Source organism: Hirundo rustica, chromosome 5 (assembly GCF_015227805.2).
Source record: "Hirundo rustica isolate bHirRus1 chromosome 5, bHirRus1.pri.v3, whole genome shotgun sequence".
NCBI classification, from domain to species: Eukaryota; Metazoa; Chordata; class Aves; order Passeriformes; family Hirundinidae; genus Hirundo; species Hirundo rustica.
In genome coordinates, this window is record NC_053454.1 from 44904400 (window position 1) to 44923752 (window position 19353).

Below are 19353 nucleotides of genomic sequence, written 5' to 3' on the forward strand. Positions count from 1 at the left end.
TATTGAACCTAAAGGTCTCCTGGCACAGCATCAGGCCATTCCCTTGGGTCCTGCCACTGTCACCACAGAGAAGAGCTCAGTGCCTGCCCCTCCTCTCCCCGTCATGAGGAAGTTGTAACTGCAGTGAGGTCTCTTCTCCAGGCTGAACAGACCAAGTGATCTCAGCTGGTCCTCACCAGGCTTCTCCTCAAGGCCCTTCACCATCCTTGTGGCTCTCCCTTTGACACTCTCTAATGCCTTAATGTCTTTTTTTTTTTTTTTTTTTTAATTGTGGTCCCCAAAACTGCACACAGGACTCAAGGTGAGGCCACAGCACTGCAGAGTAGAGAAAGGACGTAACCAAAGGATTTCGCCAAACACATATATTCAAATATCTATACATACTTTTGTACATCAAGGAAATTAGATTCAATTTCCTTAATCTTTGAATCGGATTATTTCAAAGAAAATAGCATTCACCTTTTAGCATTACACTTCTCAGCAGGAATTATTTAATGTCTGTAAAGAGGATTTTTGATCTCTGTGACTGAGTTTTCTAAATTTACACAAACACACAGAGTCCCGGCCCTTGAGCAAAGTGAAAACAAGATATTCAGAGAGATCACTCACTAAAATTCTTAAACTGTGTTTTTATCCAGTCAACAAAATAGCAAAACAGCTCCTCCCAAGACTAATCCTGGACAGGCACAAGCTTTTTGGGTTGTTTTATGAAGACCACACTTAAATGCCTCTCCTTATTACTTGATGTCCTGTACCACCGATATCTCTTCTATCCTACGCTACATCCTGCAAACACTCATCAGGTATCTTTTCTAAAACGCGATAGCAGAAAAGTAAGTTCCTCAAACTACTCTACCTGAGTATCAGGAAAAATCAGTCTGTGTTTGTAAATTTCCTTAGAATTAGGCTTTATCACGATCACTTACAAGGATATAACTGAAAATGTAATTCAGCCTTTAATATAAATTCTGGGAGGAAGACAAAGGAGAAATAATATGACAAAATTTCAAATTATGACATGTTCATGAAAGTGCTTTGGGAGAAATGTTTCATGCACCTGTCCCACAATATAATTTTTTATATATATATATATATATATATATATATTCTGTCTGCAATTAGTAATTGAAATAATTAAAAATAAGTGCAAAATCACTTTTTTTACAATAGCCAACTACCTTCCAAAACTTAATTTCAGTCCAAGACTGGGCTTTTGAAATGGTATTATTTTCAGGGACCATCTTAAATCTAAACTCATTAAACTTTCTAATACTTAGATACAGCGTCTTTTTCTTTTTCCATTTGGAAATGCAACTTGCACTGCTTAGAAACAGATTTTTGTTTTTAAAGCTAGAGAATAAAACCGTGACTGGGCAGAGGGAGAGCCTAGTAATAACAAATTTCTAAAATACTGTTGTGAACAGTTCAGGCTCTCATTATAAAGAGGAAAGTAGGAAATTAGCTAGTTGCTTTCTGGTTCATGTATAAATATTCATACGCACGGTTAACGATTTTAAGTCTTGCTGGGCAGCACATCACATTTTAAACTAATCCATTTGTCTTGTTTCTTTCCTTGGCTGCCCCTTGTTTTGCTCTGGCTTTGAGGATCACTCAGGCTGACCCAAGCACCTTGCTAATGGATTGCACTTCATCTCTCTGAAGTGAGCACAAAAGCATCAAGAATTAATCAGAAAATCTCAGTTCACAGGAGAATCTTAAGCAACAGCTTCTGTCATACAAATACAACCAACCCACTCCCCAAAACCCCTTTTACAAAATATTTTGACTTAGATTTCTTTTTTGTGGACTCTAATTTTTGCATCCCAGCGGTACCACGTGCTGCTTCACACATCTGTGCACAGTCCTCAGCCTTGGAGTTCCACACATGACTGTAATGACAGATATCCATCTCCAAGTCATGTCACAGCATGTCACAAAAATAAATGCCTCCTAAATGTAAGCACAACACAGGCCAAACACAGTTCTGCCTGCCTTAAGTGCCTTTCTACATAGCACCCATCCCCTCACTGGATCTGCACAGGAGCATCGTCTCACAGCACCTTTTCACTTCTAGAATTCTGAACAGGAGCAGAAGCTTCTTTCCCTTTATGGCCTGAGCTATCACATACGTAGATGATCTCAAATAGGAACATCAATTGCTGAAAGAGCAGGAACTGACATTATTAAAATTGATGTACGGACTACATACACTTATTTCAATATCTCAACATGAAAATGGAAAGAAAAAATCACAAACCAGGCAACATTTGCTTTGACTGTTAAACAAAAACTCCAGTGTCCATAATTATCTAAGACATAAAACCACTGTAATTACTGGGCATCACGCATAATTTTACTGGAACCCAGAATTTTTTCAATATGGCAGATCTGCAAGATTCAAAGTGCCAAGTGACAGGAAAAAAAGCTCACTGTGAATATTAAAGACTGTGATACAGATGCAACCTTTAATTACAGGAACGAAGTACAGACAACAGCAACTATTAATAAAATTAAATATCAACAAAATACACAGAATATTACCATTTGTATTACTCATATATAGTGCATCACATATATAAATAAAAGATCTAAAAATACATAACTATTTCTTGATCTATTTGTATGAATAGATATGTAAGTGTATTTACTGTCGACTAGTTCTCTGCTACTGCAAATAGCCAGAGCCAGGATAATGCAATCTCCAATGCTGTGGCTATTGCTAGATTACTCAAAAATTATTTCAGTTTCTTGTGTTGGAGTCTACGTTTTCAAAAGAAGTACAAGCATAGTATTGCTTATTTAAAATTATTTATGCCAAGAAGATAATGATGATGTTACTACTGATGGAACATACACCCTGCCTCTTGGCCAGTTTGGACTAGGACAGCCTTTTCTCCATGGGAAAGGAGAGAGCGAAAATCAGTTGCTTGTGATAACATTCTAAAAAATTCAGAGTAACTGGCAATTCCTAAACAGGTTTGATGTGGGGAATTTATGTTCTGAAAGGAAGCCAAAGCAGATTTAATCTCTAAAATAATACTGAGAAAAAAGCCTATCATCAGCTGACAGTTGTCTTTTATTTTTTATGCAATTATTCTCTGCTACATATTTTATCTATTTTTCATAATTTAAAATATGCAACAGTCCTCTTATTATTTTTCCTCTTATATTATTATAATAATATTATAATATTATTCCTCTTATAATCATGCCACTAAATCACCAAATATAAAATTATTGGTAGTCAAATCTATATTTGAAAATGTAAGAAAATCTATCTCCCTTTGCAAACAAATAATTTGCTTATTCTAAGATATCTTAACTTCACTATGAAGTTCGATATTAATGTCAATTCGCCTACCACATCACTCAAGAAAAGGCAGAAGATAAATCTAAACAGACTGAAGGTCACTTGTAAAGCACAACTGTGCAAAACCAGCTAATTATCATAAAAAGGGTTCTGAGGATGCTGAGGCATTTCAAAATGCCATTCTGACTGTCATCTGTGGAAACAGACTACATACAGTGTGACATTAAAAAAATAGTTTAATCACCTTAGAAGTTGTGTATTTGCCACATTTATATACAGGTAGGAGAATACATAGCAAATGATCAAGGAACCTACCTGTTCATGGCCTACTGGGTAACTTTACTTAAGAATAATGTGCAGGTGCTTTACTTGTCATAGGCCCTGTCACATATTGTGCCACTCTGAAATCCCTTTTGCCAGATTTGCAGCACATAAGACTGTAAAAATTTTACGCTGGTATTTCCACAGTAATAAGGTTCGGAGTTAAACATTTAGGAAGTTATCTTCTTTTTCAGCATTTTATCCTCTAAACAAAAATATACAGTGTCATCAACTGCATGGCACAGACATATTGCTGTGTTACTTATGGCTGCCTCTTGCCCTGGTATCACTAGTGTAGTAGATTCCTATCTCCCTATCAGTTTCAGTGTGTCAGGGTTTTTCTCAGTGTAAGCTGCTAATAAGCATGATAAATACATCAGAATCTGATCCACCATCCTTTTGAGCTGAAAATGCTAATTACACTTTAATGAGCCTCAGGGCACTTTCCATCACCGGCCAAGATGAGTCAATAGCAGGCCTCCTGTTAAAGATTTCACAGCGATGCTTTTACCTGCAATTACATGCATATCTTCCATGTTACAACATTCAGTTACTTTCCCTATGCTGCAGAGATATCCAAGGTCAAAGCTGTCCTCAAATGGGAACAAATGCACCATTACAAAATAAAAGGAAAAACGCAGCACTGAATCAGCCTTGAAACAAAGCACAGGCATGCACAGAATACAGTCAGAAAACACTGTACGACACACTCACCTGATGTAAGTGAAATCCCTTTCTCAGATCACAACAAGGGCCAGATTTTACTTTGTTCTACCATATGCAGCAAAAATGAGAAGTTCCTAGAAATCCTCGCCAAAATTACAAATTAAGTAACCATGAAGCTAGGAATTTGTTCAACACAAATCAGTTAACAGACAATGTGTGTCACGTAGCTGCCCTTGACTGATCGTGAGGTAAGAATCTAGTCAGAGGCTTTTATTGGAAAATTATTTTTGGCAGTGCCTATTACAAATGAGAATGACGTTTGTGCTGGTTTTGGCTTGGATAATTTTCTTCACAGTGGCTGGGATGGGACTGAGTTTTGGACTGTGCTGGAAACAGTGTTGATAATTCAGGTACACTTTGGTTGTTCACAGAAACATGTGCTAACAAGAAGTACCAGTATTTGCATTATTCAACGCAATGCACGCCAGTCTGACAAATGTCTAGGAGGTTAAACTCTGTGTTGCTAAGGATAGACTTGGGCAATAAGCAGTACACTGCTGAGTGGCAACAGCCTGGCCACACTGGATCTTTCTGCTTCCTTAGTCTAGGGCAGTACGTCAGACTGAACCTACTGACAGAAGTTTATGGCACTTCTCTTTTCCAAGAAAACCCTGTCCTACAACACCCAGCTCACTTCCAAATGACACAATCTATCAGAGACTACAGACAACAATACCCTAACCAGCTTCTAGGTTAACATACTCTAAACCCCCCACAGTTTCACATAATTGTTTTCATTCTTTAAATAGATGTCAAATTTTCATACACTGCTAGTTTCACTTATTGAGTTCATCAGCTGGCTGACAATACTTTAACCTTAAGAAAAATCACAAGCATCTAACCCAAGGTTGTTCTCTGTGATTAGGCATTCTCAAGCACTTAGTATGCAAAAAGACACATCTAAAATAGTATCTGCTCTTGTTAACTCAGGAACTGTGTGGTGATAACCATGCATTAAGCATAGCACTGCATGAAAAATCTAGTAAAATTAGCTGCCCCTGGTCTTCAGATTATACCCTGTTTGCCTGTTTTATCCAAAGCTGACTACATAGCTAAAAATTAAAATTTGCAAAGACAGATACTGGACAAGTGAATCTTGCCATTACTTTTTTGATTTAAAAGTCACAGAGAAAAAGCAAGGAAGACTATAATTTAAAAATAAATAAACTGCTAGTCAGTACTCTAATGATAAACCATCACATCTGGTATTACCAAGATGTATGGAATACTATTTGCAAAGGGTACTAAATAAAAAATGTAGAGGGATAAAATTAATTACAACTGAAGAAAATATTATGAAAAAAAGTGATTTTTTTTTAAAGGCAAATATAAGGGAAAAGAGATGAAATGAAAAATAAACATAGGAAAACGTTTCCCCTGTTTTGTCAGAATATGGAACCATTAAAGATTTTTCTCTACTTCTCTTATAAACATTTTCTCTATGCATATAGGCACTTTTAAAAGCTTGCTCTTAAACACAAAAGAGAAGCATGCAGGGAGGGTGAGCACTTGCATGAATTCATCACCGTTAAGTTTTTCACCAGACAACTGTGCACTTACTGGCACTCAATACAACACTACAACCTCTCTGACACACAGTATCTCTAGATTTACTTGTCACACTTAGAAACACGGCTTGGCCTCCAAACATCCGAACAATGTTTTTCTTTTCCACTGCTATTTGCCAAGTTATTTCTCTTCAGCAAAAGCACTGATTTTTTGATTATTATAGTATCAATGTCTAACTGTACTCGGTTTAATTTCCACCATCTCATTGTTAATCAGAGCACTTTAGCCAATCCAGGTAAGCCATAGAATTTGAGACAGATTTCCATACGTCAAAACCACCTTCTGCTACTTCCTTGCTCATTTTTAAATTACCTGGCAATTATAAACAACCTGCATGATTGCACCAACACTTAACTTACAATTATTTAATACTGGAAACGTGCTACCGGGATTTTGTGGTTGGGTGTGGTTGATAAAGATACCTTACCCTGAAAAACTGAAAATGTTTTACTCTTCTTTTTCTTGACATTTCTGAGCTATAGAAAATGAAGAAAAACACTAGTCCCTTCCTCCCCCCCCCCCCCAAATGCAGGCTTTAATTTGTCAATCTGTCTTCCTAAAGTAACACTAGCAGTCCATCTTAAATTTTATTACTTCTGGACAGGTGCGAAGTGTCACTGTATGTCAACCAAGACATTTCACTGTACATAACTTGGTTTCAGATATGAAGTAAAGCAAAGTACTCTTTAATTATCACTTATTTTCACACCATATTACCCTTCTTAAATGGGTTTGACATATCGAACAAGAAAGTGAAACAGAATCCTCCTCACTTTGACATCAAACTATCATTTTGTCTCTCTCTGGGATGAGTAGAAATGCAACACAAAAAATTTCACTGTAGCACTCTTAAATTGAATGGATTTATTATTTACACATTACCATCATTCACAGATGATGTATTTAGGCATTTCCATCCTTAATAAGGATCTGCCTTTTCATTCTGTCTTGTACAACACGACAGTACTTCAGTAACCCCCAGTCTGCTCTGTGGATTTAGAGGGAAGTAGTTGGATTTACTGTGAGAATTGCACAGAAGAAACAAAAAAAAAATTCTCAGGAGGTTCAAAACAACTTTTTCTTGCCAACTTTAGACCATTCTGATGCAAAAAGGCATTTCCCACCTGGTTGTTTTGAGGCAATCAACTGTTCCTCCAGTCTTCTACATACACTAGGCACTGTATTTATTTTCCTAACCTCCCAGTACAAGATGCAACTTTGCTTTTCCATAAGATTCAGTGAATCTGAAGAGAAGACTTTTCATTGCCATGCTGAACTGATAATGTTTGTTCCATTATCAGTCTGACTACTCCCAGACATCTGGTCTCTGCAGATCTCTATTGTAAGAACGCTCTTGGTGGTCAGTAAAAATTTCAGCCAAGAGTTTTAAGTTCTTTATAGGAAAGCAGATGTGGTGTGTATACCATGTACTTTGATTTTACTTCCATAGTATGGTGTGAATTCCAATTTATCTTTGTTTAAGCATGAATATATGCAGATTTTTAAACTGAAAAGAACAACTAATGCATTTCAGAAGCTGGAATTCAGGGATCACTTTGCTGTCTGTGTTTTTGTGAACTCTTGGATTCCAATCAATTAGCACCAAGGATGAAAACCTCTGGGTGGTCAAGTAGTTTTCTAAAAACCAAGTGTATATCAAAGGATAAAAGTTTAATTAAATACACAAAGTGCCTCAATTACAATACAGCTATAAAACATTACTTGATTATGTTCTGTATGTTCAATATCAGCCCTTTCATGTCTGCCATCTAATAAAGTTTTATGTCTTTATGTTGTACATTGGTGGCCAGGATTTCCACTTCTGTATGCGGACAAAAGTCATAAATGTTACCAGCTGAATAATTCAGTTTGTACCAGCAGACCCTGGAAATCTTGGTGCTATAGGCGTGGCATGTCTGAAACCTTACAATCACAAGCTGAAAATAAAAAATATAAGAACATGAGGAAATTTTATGCCAGTTGAATCCAAGATGTACATAGATTCCACACATATAATCATTAACATCTTTCCTATTTCTTCTGGAAATCCCTAAATTCATCTTCATGTGACCTCAGGTTAATAAATAATTAGGCAGATTTTGGCTTACCACTTAATATAATTAGTTTAGTTACCATGTACTTTACAATTTTCAACATAAATGTGAACATTGCAACTCCTGTCTTTTTAACCATCAAAGCAAAATTTAAACTTTAGGGCCTAAATGACAAAATTTCTATACAATTATTTTCAGGAAAGCTCTACATGAAAGTTCCTGAAGGGATATATATATATTCACAGGGTGTAGAAAACTTGAAAAGAGACAGCTTCAAGTTAAAATGTGTCTCTACAGCCACTTCTCTGCTTTAGAACTAACACTGAAGTTAACTCAAATCTTCTTTTTATGTACTTTAATCCATCCTTCATAAAATGCAGAATCATAGAATTGTTTAGGTTTGAAAGGACCTCTAAATTCACCGAGTCAACTGTTAAGCCAGCCACTAAACCACATCCACAAGCACGACACCCACAAGCCTTTAAATAACTCCAGGGATGGTGACTCAAACACTTCCCCAGACAGCCTGTTCTAATGCTTCATCCTTGTTTCAGTTACCTCTAGAATACTTTAGGACACCATTTTCCCCCACTCTGCTTTCTGAGGTATTTATTATATTCATTAATAAAAGGATGCTGTGGAAATTACAATTAAGTTGGGCTTATTCTTAGAACTCATAAGCCCTAACTAATACTATATATTCATTTATTTAGTCAGGGGATGGAAGGAAACTATTACACAAAAGATTGTTTTGTTTTTTTTTCTTTATAGCTACCTTAATCTTTAATTAAAAGGCTGAAAGTTGGTTCTATTTTACACATAAAATAATACAAGTAAAAAGGAGTGAGGAACATAGAAAACACCTGTTGTTAGCAAACTTGCCAAGCAAGTTATACATATTCATGACAGAAGGTTTCTACAGACAGACGTGACCTACATTTAGACTCAAAGATGTGTTGAGAGATGAGCACATACAGCACTGCATTTACTGATTATTCCTTCTTAGCAGATTTTGTGTTATAAACAGAAATCTCTTAAATGTAAAGAGGAACACCAAGGGACTAAGGAGGAGGAAGATTGGGGAAAACAGATAATGACATTGCCCTGGTGTAGACAAAATGTTACACTAGCAAGAGAAGATTTTACTGTTGAGAGCACAATTTCTGATTCTAGATGTGACAAATGAACAAACAGAAATATAAGACCAAAATATAAGAAGTGGCTCTGCCAAGCAATCTGATTAACTGTAATGCAGAGACTTTGCAGGCAGTTATTAATTCCCCCCAGTCAGACCTTCATGCCCAATAAAAAAGTCCCTGGCACAATTAGGACAGACAATAATTCAAACTTTCCCAGGGTGACTATAAATAACTACTTACCAAAATATGGAATAGACTACATTTATTTTATTAATATCTGTTAATTACTGCACAGAATTTAGACTAATGTGTTGGGAGTAACATCCTGACACTGTAATTGACTTGAGTATTTGCCCACAATATTCTATGCATTTATGTGTGTTTGTCTTCAGGACTGTAGCTGCTAAAAACGCCACTGAAATTATCCAGTCTCTTATGCATGAAACATTTTAATAACTACCTTACGCTCTTCATTTTTTCCATTACTGCAGGCAATAATGAAGCATGTGCGATTTCACTCTATTCTTTTCTGCGCTTTCTCACCAAAGAAACCCGCCTTGCTTAGTCACTACACAAAGTGAAATAACATTCCACCCAAATCTCTAGCATCATTTTCTAAATATAATAATAATAAATACCATACTTCCTCACATTTCAATAGGCCTCACTGTAATAAATGCTCTAGATTTTCAATCTTCAGTACACTTCCAGATTTCCAGAAATCTATATTCAAGCACAGTTTTACCATTTTAAGAAAACATACAATATTTTGCCACTTGTATCTGAAGCAGGTATTTAACTGGTGACTTACTCCGAGTCAAATGGAGACTTGTCCACTGAAGATTTGGCTCATTCATCTAAGGCCGTGGTCCATATTTTGCAATCTGATGCTCACGGAACATCCTCAGCAACATGATACCTTTCATATTTTTGGAAACCTCACCTCCCAACACTGGCAAACATTGTCTTAAACAAATATAAAAAAGCAGATGGTATTCAGGTGATTCTCTTTTAGGTCTAAAAAATGATCTTGATCTTCAAATGAACTTTCTCCCTTGTACAGAAAGAGTAATCTTGCCAATTATTACTACAAACAAGCAAAACAAGGCTTTCACAATGCAAGATGCTAGAGAAGAAATTATTAGAGAGAAGAGCCCCAGAGCCTTTTAGGTCCTGAAATTTTTATTAAGCATTTAACTGATTAGAAATTATGCATGTTGAAGCAGAAAAAAAAGTAAAGGGGTGAACTCTATATTTGTTTTTCTTTACTTGCTTCCGGAGTTGAGTTTCTTTAAAAATACCAACAAAATCTGATTCCAAAAAACATGTTTGTGTTTTAACTTCAAAGGGCCATGGAAAAATACAACAATGAGCTGGAAAAGAGGACAGGTTAAAGAAAATGTCAAGAGAAAATCAGACAGTTTCAGTATCTTCTTGGCTGTTCCTATTTCACAATAAAGACAAAGTACGAAGACGTCATTTCGATATTCTGCTTTCAGTTTACCTTATTTCTTTCCAAGCTCAGCTGTGTGCTTCACCACTTCAGTAATAAACTTCTCCTTTTGTCTAATTCAGAACAGCGATAATGTTTCTGGATGCCAATGATCCGCTACTCCAATGTGACTCCCAGTAGTATTTAAAACATACGGCTTCTTGAGTGTGCTTCAAATATGTGTCCTGGTTGGAAGGTTAATTAAACTATGATTCTATCTGTTTTTCCAGTTGTAAAGGTCAGTATCCAGATTGAACCTACACTGAAATGAAATTAACCTTTTGCATTCAAAGAAAATAGATGTGCTAAAACCACTGAACTGTGATACATCCGAGCACTACAGCACATAACTCGCCTTACTCATCCATATTAGAGACAAACTAAGGAGGAAAGATAAGGACAAACTGACATAACTTCTTAAAATGGTGCCAATTAGCAGGATGATGAATATAACCTCATACTGTGATTACATGGAGAAACTTTATCTCGATAACAGATGAAAATGTAATCCTCAATAACAGCTCCAATATGATTTCTCTTTTAAAATTAATGCACACATGATCTAGTTGGACAGGACAGTGGAAGACCCCCCCTCCCCTTCCCATTATTTGCAAAAAGACAGTCACAAACACAGTCCCTGTGAATATGAACATCTCAACCACAAAATTCTCAGCCTGCACTACTCACAGCGAGCATGAAGTGAGATCACTTCCTTCCCTGCATTACGCTTCAGGGAAACTGGATTAAAATATGCTCAGAAGGCTCAGATGAAAGCAGAAGATTAAGCGCTACACAGGTAAAATACGTTAAGCATCTGTGATGTAAAGGATCTATAAGGCAAAGAGTAACAGCTCTTTGTGTAAGGAGATCCACATGGGAGAGAAGTCATGTACATGTCCCAGCTCTCCTCATACAACAGATAACACCATGTCCCTGGGGTCACTCTGACTATATGTTCTCATGGTACAACTGGACTCTGCAACTAACTGGAAAGAATAAAGCTGGATCTTCTTCCCTTCCCAAGTCTGCATTTGAGCTGCTCAGTAAGAATCTCCACATTGCAAGGAGAGAACAAGTGACTTTCACTCCCAATTGAAGAAACGTTAGGAAATACTTCCAGTAAAGAACATTTAACGTAGCCTTGCTGTCAGTCCCCCAGTTGTATAATGGCAAAAATTAGCACCAGGAGCCCAAATCAGCTACAGGATGTGAAAGACCCAAGGAAGAATATCCCCATTCTGCCTCTGAGATGCTCAGTCAGTACCAAGAATCTATTGTTCCACTTTAAACATAGAAAGAAAAGATACTTTTACACCACTCCAAATCAATTCTGCAATGCACTCCTGCTCTTTGAGTGCCCTCATGGATGCAGCTTTGAGTTCATATTTACATCAGCTTCTCAGCTCAGTTTTACAGCGTACTTCTCCAAGGGCTACAGTTGGTACAAGTTGTTTTGTGGTGCTAAGAATCTCTGACGTGGAATTGGAGCAGTGAATGCAAAGCTATGTTTTCACAAGTACTTACTAGAATTTGAGAATAGCTACTGGGATGTTAGTAACTTCCCCTGCATCCTAAAATAAATGTGTTCCAACACCTGTGGTTTATTTACCTATTTAATAGAGTCAAACATTTACCTGATAATCCACTAAGGTGCTCCCTTTACCAGCACCAAATCTGAGTTGCGCACTGATCTCCATGACAATGAGCTTGTGTATTTGGCCACTAAACAAACTCTGGTAAATTAAGGTCAACTTACTCTCCTCTTTTACTCTTAAGCACTTTAAAAAGCATAAAGATTAAATAATGACAAATACAATAAATGGCTCATGATATCTTTAACAATGAAAATGACACAAAACAGATCTGCCATTAAAATGTTTTTCAGTTATTTCAATTAATTAATTAGGACAAGACTCGTTTATTAAATATACACTTAAAATGTACTGTAATCTGTCAGCTCTGCTCTAACGACTTCTGTACAGAAATTCCACTACACAACATATTTTTTACTTAGAGTAGACAAAATGAAAAAAAAAAACCCAAAAAAGATTATTTCCTCTCAAAGGTTCTTTGCCTTTCCCTTAGTCTTACCTTTGCAAATTCATCTTGGCCCCCACGAGAAACTATTTTCTTGCTACTATAAACCATCTGTTGCATTTTCCCCTATTATGCTGTAAGCTTCCTATGAAGAAGTTTATCAATTAAGCTAATCAAGAAAATCCTAGTTTCATCCTATTCTGAACAGATTTATTTTTTTGTTGGAGGCGAGCAAGGTTTTTTCACCATAGTATGCTTTGAAAAACTTTACTGAACACTTCAGTATAGTTCTGAACTAACCTGAATATAGCCATTACTTCTGCATGAAATAAAGGAGAATCATCATCAGAAACTATAGCCACTTAATAAGTTCCTTGTTAATGGGCAGGATAATCAAGAATAGTAGTGCCCATTCTCATTCTAATTTACAGGTCATAGAGAAAACTAGTGTACAGCATACTAGTAACTCCTTCCTTTCTTAATCTTCTTAACTCATCTAACAAAAGTTTCAGAAAAGTTTATTTAAATACTTCAACCTCTTTTCTAAAAAGACCTTCGGTGAGCTTAGTAAAGATTTCCAGTTACATTTTGATAAATTAAACCAGATGCTAAACAGCAATGTGGGAATATAATTTTATATGATGCCAGCAAAGAGGGATGGAGCAGGAGGAGAAGAGTTATGCTATGCGTGCTTCATGTTGTGACTCCAGAGAATAATTATTCCAAAAACCCTGATGAGTAGATTAGTGCTATAAAATTTCATTAGACACTACACTCAGTGCTGTACAGAAAACTGGAAGGAATTGAATGAACAAGCAAGCAAGAAGATAAAATACAAATCAAAGAAAAAGCTGATCTTTATCAGTCCTAAAGACCTCTATTGGTCCTAGAGACTTAATTTATAGCCCCAAAAGCCCTTAAGATGGAAAGATATTTCAGAGAAAACATTTAAGGACGGATATACAGTCTCAGGGGCTTTGGGAAAAGAAAGGCAACTATCAACATTTTGGAGAAATATTAATTGTCTTTTCAGCCTCTTGCCCCCAAGTTTAACTTTGTTTGTGGGAAAGAAATGAAAGATTAACTCCACATAAAGCAAGGAAAGACCTTCACATTTAGGTACTGACAAAATGATAATTCAGCCCAACCATGAAATTAAATCATGCACTCCATACAGTACCTCACAACTTGTTCTTCTGGGAACTGTATTATAGCTCATTAGTCAACTTGCCCTTTCTGGAATTCAAAAAGTTTTTCCATCCTTATCCCAGCTGAGTAGCATCTTGACATTGTTAATCAGATCATAACAGGAAATCCTGCATTATGAGAAAGTTATAACACTTCTAAACCAGTTTGCTATGACATCCAGTACGTGCATGGTCTTCTCTTGCTGCTCAAGTAATATTTCCTTATCTTTCATTGAACTCAATGCTATTTGGCTACTTTTTCTTTTTTTTTTTTTTTGCCCCAGGTCCTGAAGATTAGACTCAAAACTCAAGATACAAATCTAAATCTTTTTGGGTGGAATTTCTGAAATCTGGTGAAATGTATGGTGTTCTAGAATTTTTGTCTAGGCCTTAATACTGATTTACATGGTCTCATTCCTCATTCACATGATTTATGCTCATATTTATCAGTTCTCACACTTCAAGTTTCAAAGAATATAGATTTTAATCCTGGGAAGGATTCTCCTGAGGAATGCCTAACAGCACACCAACATTTTTCTGAAAGTGTTCATTTTGGATGCTATAAAACCAATTTTAAAATGCCGTATCTAACTTTCAGTATTTGCAGTGGTAAAACAAAATTTAAAAAAACAAGCAAAAACATGACTAGCTTTGTACTTCCTTTTTTTTAAAACTTTTTGTATCATGTAAAGTTTCATATCATGTAAAGCTCATGGAAGATCCTTCCTAAAGTTTATTTCAGCTTCAGTATCTTTGAAAGCAACTAATTTCTGAAAGCTGAAAACTTTACTTCTTTATTTGCCTGAACAATTCCTTCTTTTGAAGATTAAAATGGTAATTGCTTATTCCTATTACATGACTCATTTGGTTTAGCACAATATTTCATATATAACAATTTTTAATCCAAATTCATCAATAACAGGTTTCTTTATAAGCCTTTTATTAGCTGACAATAAATGAAATATGCATCCTTTCTGAAAATTATCAGGGAAATGTCATCATTGTGCTAGCCATTGATGAGATCCCATCTATAATAGCATGTGCAAGGACAGAAACGTAAGATTAATTGAAGCTGAACTGGAGGTAAAAAAACAGTATAGCCACTAGAGAAAGCCAATACCCCTAAGAAGGCTTACAGAGTTTGGTTTAGATTACCAAAATTATGGCCAAAATGGGATAGTTGATAGGTATAAAGGTATAGCTGCAATAGGCAACTAGGGGTGGACAATTTAAGATAAGCCACAGTATGCACAAAACAAATTGATTTAAAATATCAGAATAAATTTAGGGAGGACACAGAATATTCTTAATTGCTAGAAGAACAATTTCCCAGGAAAAGGGAAAAAAAATGTAACACTTAACAAGAAATCAAAGAATAACATGAATATAGTAACAGCTCATGACTGCAATCCATGACTAAGTCACCTCTAAACATACATTTTATTTTGGAAAGAATGTTTTGTAGCTTTCCTTAGAGAGAGTGATTAATTTTCACCAAAATTGCTGCCTAGTAGGAAATTTTTCTTTCTAACAATCTGCTTTCCTGTAGAAATACAATTTTTTAAAACTTCAAATTATTAACATCAACAAACCAATATTTTTTGTTTCAAATTTGGCCAATATGTAGAATAATGAATGGCCTGAGCAATGCTTCCAATGCAAAAATTACCCAAGATTTGGGTTTGAAATTCATATGAAGCACAAAATGGTACAAGCACTTAACTGCCTTCTGCTCTCAAGCAACTGTATAAGTACGACCTCTCAGACCTCAAAATACATGTTTTAATAAGATAGTTCATTAAAGATTTTGTGGATGTAACATGCAAAATACAGTATAGGTAAGGCAGTTGTGGCAACTAACGTGAGTATCAAAATCCTGGCTGTACGTTCCCCTGTTTCAAACACAGCAGCTCAATTTTCAACTGAAAGCTTAGGTACATATTTTTGTTTAACTGGGCAGAAGAGCTCAATATTCAGCAAGAAACTGACATTTTTTATCACTAGGTATTTTGCTAAGAGCATTCTTCAGGTACATGATGAAAAATTACATACTGTATTCAAGATGGAAATCTAGCACTAAATCAAACTTGAGATTAATAGTTAATTCTTTTATAATTTATTATTTCCTGTACACTGAATAATCCTTCAGTATTGACAGAACTTATCACTTTGTTTAGTTAGCCAGTTTCAAAATAATTTGAATAGTTTCAAAATAATTCTCTAATCTGGAATTTCTCTTTGTTCATCCAAAGGCTATTTCTATTCATGGTTACCCTTTCTTTCTCAAAAGTATTTGTGAATTTTCATTCTGCCTTTCATCGACTAAACACTCCAACAAAACTGTGTTTGTGAATATTCACTCAAATGAACCTTGAGGGTTTAGCGACTTTAGGTAGATAAATATTTATTGTCTTGTACGGCAATTTACTGTTAAATTTTAAAACTAATTACTAGTATTTGTAACAAATATGCATTTTGTCACATTTTCCTTAGAATAGTTGCCAACAAAACTGTTCTTATGCAGATAAACATTTTTTATTCAATATATTCTCTATGCCAACCATTATCCCCAGCTATGAACACAACATTTGCACCTTGTAAGATGTTTCCATTAAAATTTTATAACTCTATGAATCCTTGATTCCCTATCTTTTGAAAGTGAGAGTTAATTCCATTATTTAAATCTTACTCTAAGAAGTTATTATTAAAAGGTATAAAATAAACTAAATTCTGGCCTGCTCTTTTCTAAATACGACCATTTGAGTGAATATGGCCAGCTGGACTGACTCCCAACTTTCTCTAGTGAATTTTGCATCTTGCTATTATTTCAGTGCTTTGAAGGAGCACCATTTTCAATTCAACCTATTGGAGAAACTAGGCAGGAAAAAACCTGTAAAGGAGACTTCACTAGAGTACATTCATTCATTAATAAAAAAGATGTATTTTATTTATGAGGAAAAGTTTCTTATTCCCCTACAGTATTTCTATACTTCACAGATGATTCCACAACTGTCAGCTCAGCTGACATGAAATTATAAACACAAACTGTTCCAAAGGGTGTACCACTTTATATTCAAGTTTCATAAACAATGCAAACACCAAAATACATCTGCTTTGACTTTGTAACACCATGAATTCCATAAGTATATTGATATATAGCATACTAAGTTGCAAGCTATACCATAAAACCTGTACCTTCGGATACTGGTGAATACCTAAACTGTCACCTCTGTTTATTCTACTCAGCTCTGGTAACAGGATAAAACATTGGATTTCCTCATTTGATTTGGGTTCAATGATGATCACTCAGTTAAAAATCTGCAACTCTGATTGCCCTCAACCTAAACCAGAAATGAAACAAGAAACACACTTAACTTTCGACATCAGAGCAATGTTATAAGCATCAAAGTTAATTTTACTTTCCAAATCAAACCATGTCCAGTGCCCAATGCATCACAGCACTCCTTCGACCCAGCAGAATTCCAAAATGACAGTCTCTGACAAATAAACAAGTTCAGCTAATGTCATGTGTTTCAATACCCACAGCTGATGTGAGATTGCCATGACTCTGCAGCATGTGATGGAGGTAAGAAATTGAAAAAACACCCCAACTATTTTATTCTTCCCTAAATGAAGGAGATTCAGAAATGCTGATATTTTTTCTTTGTTAAGAGAATATTGGTTACACATCTGCAACCCTGGAACTGGCTCTGCTGATAGATACTGCCTTGTTATGGTGCAGATTACAAGGCAGGACATGTTAAGATTTGTGTATTAGTGCATCATCTCCTCTCTATGCTCAGCATTCTGTTTATCTTATCAACCAAATGCAACGGTGCCACCGGTGATTCAATCAGGCTTGATTTACAATACAGAAAAGAGTATCTAAAATTACCACTCAATTTGGTAATGACATCAAAAGCTTTAATGTAAATCTACACATTCAGTGTAAAGCCTCAGCTTGAATTATGTGAATTGTTTATCGTTGGTTTCTTTTATTTCACTAGTAAACCAAACCCTGTGATGTGGGCATGGCTAGACAGCCACGAAATTGTAACGAGGCCATTGGAATACCGGAAATACATAAAATAGTAGAAGATTAGATACACTCCTGCTCCTGGTGAATGCTGTGTTTATATCAGCGAACCCGTGTTCATAATGAGTCCCATGCCAGCCCACTGTCAGAAGGCTGGAACACCACCTGAAAACTCTGAGATATATTTTTAAGGCAATTTCTGCTTAAGAAAAAGAAAATAAAATGAAATAAAATAGTGACCTTGAACATACTCTAACCCCTACTCTAATAGTCTGAGCATGCTTAGAGTTACTAAAGTGAGAATATTAATTTCAAAAGTTAAATTTTTTTCTCCTTAGTAAATTGACTTTTTTTTTTTTTGGGGGGGGGGGGGGGGTGGGTGGGTAGGTAAAAGGTTCTCTTTATCTTCACGCAAAACCTTAATTTTTCTTTTTCAAAACTGCTTTTTCAAAAATGTACTTAAATCACTCTGTACTTAAAGTCCTGTGCTAACTGAGCTTTAAAAAGCAGTGATATAATATGACAAAAGTATTTCTTATTTTCATGGATAAATATGAGAATTTGAGATAGATGAGCTTGCTGATGCATGGGAGAATTGCAAATTTCCCATTACATATAAGCAATGTGAAATTTGTATCTTAGCTTGTTTTCAACTACTTGAGTAGTGGAAAAAGAAGCAACGTATACCCAAATAGTTTATTTAGGGCGTTATTTTTAAACCATTAAAGTATTATGTTACCCTGGTTTTTCTGAGTTTTTTATTAGCCTTTTGATTTTCATAAATGGAGTCAGATCTTTTAGTTACTGTAGAATATTAGAGCAGTTCTTCTACCTTTCTCACAGAAGTAATATAAACAAATCCTTTGTTTTCCATTCTTTGTCCTTTGTTTGCATATTTCTAACTTGAAAACAATTGTAACTGACAATTCGTCTGGCCACTGAGGCTGAGGGGTGGAAACCCCAAAAAGCCAATCTTCTGCTAGACCCACAAATGTATAAAAGTAAAAGAATAAACAAAGGGGTCTCTTCTCTCCGCTCTTTCAGCTGGGAGCTGGATCAGAGGAACCTCTGCGAAAATCTCTTGTCTGCGTGTGATTGCTTTGTGTGTCTCGGTGACAGTATTACATTAACTTCAAGTATTTGATCTTATGGCTTGATGTAGCACTACTTATAATTCAGTGTTGACATTTTAACATACACAAACAACACAGCATATGTTCATATTTAGCAATCTACCAGGAACTTAATGTCTTTTTTAAAGTTCATTAAATTACTGGAATTAATAGTTTTCTTATAATCTAATACCTTACTGAATACCTGAAAGAGGTAGTATTATGGTTAACAAGAACCTTGACATATTAACTTGGAAGTTATGAAGCCTAGCACACTTCAGCATAGTATACATACAACAGAACAAGAAATTATTACATAAGCATGGAATTATTGAAAAACATATTTTCTTTTTTACTTAGGTACCTGCAT

General features: G+C 35.6%; 1 protein-coding gene across 16 annotated transcripts in view; it reads right to left on the minus strand.

Moving 5' to 3' along the window:
* MARCHF1 (membrane associated ring-CH-type finger 1) overlaps positions 1-19353 on the minus strand; it is a 225780-nt gene that overhangs the window by 49568 nt on the left and 156859 nt on the right. The window lies entirely within an intron of this gene.